The sequence below is a fragment of the Lagopus muta genome, chromosome 15 (genome assembly GCF_023343835.1).
Source record: "Lagopus muta isolate bLagMut1 chromosome 15, bLagMut1 primary, whole genome shotgun sequence".
Lineage (NCBI taxonomy): Eukaryota > Metazoa > Chordata > Aves > Galliformes > Phasianidae > Lagopus > Lagopus muta.
The window spans coordinates 1437627-1442714 of NC_064447.1; positions in this window are offsets into that span (position 1 = coordinate 1437627).

The following is a 5088-nucleotide window of genomic DNA, read 5'->3' on the forward strand; positions in this document are numbered from 1 at the left end:
ATGCCAGGGAAAAGTCTGGGAGCGCCCGCAGCAGACAAAGGCCCGCGGTTTCGCCAGGCGCTCCCCGAGAGCTGATTTGGCAGAAGGGACGAGTGCGGGAATTTCCCCATGTGAGCCGGCAGGTTGTTGGCGAGGGGTTTCTCTGCAGGCACTGAGCAAAGATTGGGTTGGGAGGAAGGGATGTGGCCGTGCCTGCAGGCTTTGCGTGAAGGCAGTGGGGTGGGCAGGAGAAAGAACGCAGTCGGGCTCTGTGGACAAGGACCTACCCCAGAACTCCAGGCTCTGTGGCGCTGCATGCTGCCCCGAGACCCCGGATCTCAGCCAGGCACCTCTCTTTGAGTCTCCCCAAAATCAGCCGTGCTCTGGGAGTGCTGCACCTCCCTGGGTCTCGCTGTGAACAAAAGCGGATCGTTTCCCCTCGCGTGGATCTTCCATGGGGGAAATGCAGGCTGGTGTTTATTTTGATAGCAGAGAGGTCTGTTCTCTGAGCGTTCTGGGTACTGAGTGTTGTCCAAGATGAAAAAATGAGTCTCGTTTATTTGAGTCTCACATTGGCTGTGTAAATAGAGGACTCACTACAACAGATGCTGGCTGGCGGATCAACGGAGCGGGGCCGATCCTGTGCTGTGACTGCCAGCACCGTGGCTGGGACATGGCACACCCCGGGTAAGCACCACCCAGCCCTGCACTGTGTGAGCAACATGTGCCTGAGGATGGACCAGAGCTGAGGCTGCTGCAGGGTTCTGCAGAGGAAACTCGGGAGGGATGCGAGGCTGAGCCCATCGCTGAGCCTGTGTCACTGAGCGCTGTGTCACTGAGCACTGTGTCACTGAGCACTGTGTCACTGAGCACTGTGTCACTGAGCGCTGTGTCACTGAGCACTGTGTCGCCATGCCCATCACTGAGCCATGTCACTCAGCCCACGTTACCAAACAGTGTGTCACTGGGTCCGTATCACTCAGCCCGTGCCACCAAGTCCATGTCACCAAGTTCTGTGTTCCTGAGCCTGTGTCACCAAGCACCAGTCTTGCTGCTCAGGTGGGAGCAGTGCTGGCCTGGTCCCACTCCCTGGAGGACACATATCCCTTTGCTTTGTGCCACCATGGCTCCTATGGGCTGCAGCACACCACACATTGCAGCTGTGCCATAGGGTCAGTGCTGTGTGGCAACGGGGTGGGCACCCCATTTTCAGCACCTCACTGAGGGAACTGCAAAGCTGGGGGCTGCCCACCCGGTGCCATCACCTCAGAGCCCCATCCCTGCACAGCCCTGCCTGGGATTGCCTGTTCATTGAGACCACAGGGACCACAGGGACCATGGGGACCATAGGGACTCCTTTTCTGCTTTGCAGCCGCTCACCGTCACTGCTGAGGTGGGAAGCCCCAGCAGGAGGGCCCCGGCGGGCTTCTCCAGATGGTGCCCCGTTGACCTCAGCCATTCTCCGTCTTCGAGTCTTCCTTAGGAAAACACGTTGTGAGCCAGCCCATCGATTAATGGTTTCCGCATGTTCACCCCGTGCGGCTGCCGTGGGAAGCTGCCTCCCCAAGCCAGACCTGCTCCCTGCTCCCAGAAGGGGAGTCCCCTTTTGGGGTTTGCTCCCTGTGCCCAGGGTGGGTACGCAGCTGCTGGGGACAGTGCATGGGATGCTGGCTGCTCTGCCCAAAATACGCCTGGGCAAAGATGAATGAGTGAGTGCACAAACATGTCAGTGACACGGTGATTAACTCTGGTGTAAAAAATGCCCTGAAAGCATGTGAGAGCCACAGAACCACAGAATGACTAGGGTTGGAAGGGACCTCAAGGATCACGAATTTCCAACCCCCTGCCACAAGCAGGGCCACCAACCTCCACATTTAACAGCAGCCCAGGCTGCCCAGGCCCCCATCCAACCTGGCCTTGAACACCTCCAGGGATGGACGGGGCATCACAGCCTCTCTGGGCAGCTGTTCCAGCACCTCAACACTCTCTCTGTCAAGAACTTCCCCCTGACATCCAACCTCAATCTGCCCTCCCTGAACTTAAAAGCATTTCCCCTTGTCCTGCTAGGCGCTTTGGAAAGCAGCGCTTGGGAAACAGGAGGCAGGTGAAGTGCTCAGTGCCCACTGCACTGTGAGCACTGTGAGCTGCGTGCCCCAGTGCTGGGGGAGCCTGGGCATGCCCGTGAGTGCCCTCCTGGCTCTCAGCAAGGGGCTGAGCAGTGCTGCTCAGAGATGGTGATGCTCCGAGCACAGCACTGAGCCATGGGAGCAGGGATGGGAATACGCTGTGCATGCATCTGTCTGTCCGGCCATCCGCCCGCCTGTCTGCTCAGATTGGGACTCGGCTGTCAGCACTCGTGTGATCTCTCATGACTGGAGCTGGCTGGAGAATATGGAAAAAAGAGAATCAAATTTTCTTGTAATATTCTCGTATTTTGCTTCTTTCCTTGGCCAAATTCCGGCTTTCCATGACAAAAAATGTCCATCAGTGTTTTAAAATGAGAAAAATTTCAACCAGCTGCAAAATTCAGTCCCAAAGCAGGGGGAAGCTCACAGACTTGGCCTCTTCCAGAGACATTTTGCCCCAGCTGACTGCACAACGCCAGGACAAGCCCCGGAGGTCTGCGAAGGGAAGCGATCCCATGAAACACGCCTGGCCGCCTCGCTGATCCCAGTGCAGCACTGCCTCACACCTGGGTGGGAACTGCTCAGCTGGCTGCTTATTACCCCATTTCTTCCCCCAACACTCTGGCTCTCAAAGCAGCTAAGCCTACTGGAAATTAGGTTTGATTGTGCCTTGTGTTAACTGTGGCTTTGTTTAAACATTGGCGTTATGAACAACAATGAAATAATGACATAAACCATTAATGATCATATAAAAATAGTACCTAAATAAAATAAACAGCAAGTTACATTGTTAGGGTTCCTGTTCTGCTCGGCTACAGCTCTTGGAGTTGGAGCTGGAAGACTCTGCGTGGGGTCGAAGCCTGCTCCAGGATATCACAAAACAGGGACATGGCTTCTGTGGCACCCGTGGGACACCCATGGAAACCCATGGGACACGCATGGGACACCAGTGGGACACCCATGGGACACCAGTGGGACACCCATGGGACACTTGTGGGACACCCATAGAAACCCATGGGACACTCAGAGCTGGGCACAGGAACAGCATGAAGCCCTTTGGCTTCCCGGCACCCACAGAGAAGACACGAAATTAGGCAGTCAATACTTATTAGACTCGTGTTATTAAAAATAATAATAATAAAATAATAATAAAAAACAAACGTACATATGTATGTTACACTGTGGTCCGTAGCATCTGCTGGCTTTTCTCTGTACATGTTTGACACGGCTTTCATGGGTGCCCCAGGTGGTACATATATTGCACATCTCAGCGGACCAGAAAGCCCAGCAAAGCCCCCCAAACCCACATAGGGCTCCCCAAAATGATCCTGCCAGTCTCTTGGGTCTGCTCCACCTGGTGATACGCTTCACTTCTAAAGCAAATGGGAAGAGGTGACAAAAAGGCGTGCAGACATGTGGGAGTTACATACACCTCTCAGAGCACCCCCAGCAGTGCTGCTGGGCCTCCAGATGTGGGTCCCTGCCTGCAGCTGGTGCCCAGCTCAGGTTCATGTGATGGCAGCTGCGTGGTGGCGCTGGGCTGCACGGTGCAGGGCCCCAGCAGGATGCATGTGAGGCACTGCTGGGATCACTTGTCCTGGGGGCTGAACAGAGAGCAGGATAAATCCCAAACAGCAGCTGCCGACACCAAAGTCCTCCCAGAGCTTTAGAGGTGACTTCAGATGAAGAGGAGACAGGTGCCAAAGGAAAACCTGGAGCTTCCTGTCCCGCAGTATGTGTGGAGTGGATTTTGGGGAGCACGGGATCTTCACGTGTGTGCTTGGAGGTTGCATGCTCCTTCTGCAGTCCTGTCCAGGGCAGCATTCATGTTCTGCTGCTCTTCCACAGCTGTGGCTGAGGAGGAGAGGGCCAGGCAGATCCCACTGCAATGCTGAGCCCATCCCAAGAAGAGTCCCTCCATGCACAGCTGAGGATGCCTCTGCCCAGTTCCAGCATGAAAACAGCGGTGTGGCCAGCCAGGGTTGCTGGGTGCAAGCAGCAGCAGGAGTAAGAGGGCTGGGTGTCTGTGTAGTTCAAGGGACATCTTGTGGCAGAGGCTGGTGGCCTGTGACAACCAGAACAGCAGCACTGGGGACGGGAGAGTCCCTTCAACTCGTCCAGAGCAGGGAAGGAAGCTCTGAGTTGGAAGCATAGCACAGGAACAACTCATCCAAAACCACACAGGCCCAACTCACACTTTGCCCCTCTTCTACTCCAGTTCTTCCCGTGCTCTGCAAGAGCAAAGTGGCATCTGCAGGGCCAGGACAGTACTGCTGGCCCCAAGTGCCTCTGAAAAGCAATCATTGCTATCTTCAACAGCTTCTCCAAGTGCGTAGATGCTCACTCCCATTACTCCCCTGACCTGATGCCCCAGGGCTGTGCCATCTCCTCTGCTGCAGACACCCCTGGGATGGGTTGGCTGCTCACCATGTGGTGGGCACAGAAGGACAAAGCATCTTCCTAACACACCAGGAAACAGCAGCACAGGCTGCAGCTCCTTGCTGAGCCTCGCAGCTTTCCTAAACAGGCAAGGTTTATACGGAAAGGAACATCTACTGTCAGATCAGCTATTATTTCCACTCATGTTTATTATGCTGAGACCACTATAACCTCAACATGGAAAGAAACTGATGTCTGTTTGAACTGGAGACTAATACAGTATGAAGAAGAAATAAAAGACTGGAGGTTGGTCAGCAAAAGCTCTTCTCTCTTCCTGCCACCTCTGCCTCCACACCTCTGGCACGGCCAAAGTCACAGCAGCACGCAGAGCTGGCACGAGGAGAATATGGGTATCTTGCAGGTCTTTCCTGTTGGGTCACCTGGGCCGTGCACCTGGGCAGGCAGTTCCCTGCTCCCTGCTGAGCACAGCTCTGTGGGGTGGTGGCCAACAACCCTGGCTGTCCCCAAGATTTCCATGGGCCCTGCCCCTGGGCAGCAGCACCAGTCCGTGTAAAGCTGAGGTCCTGCAGGATTGGGTCTGGAA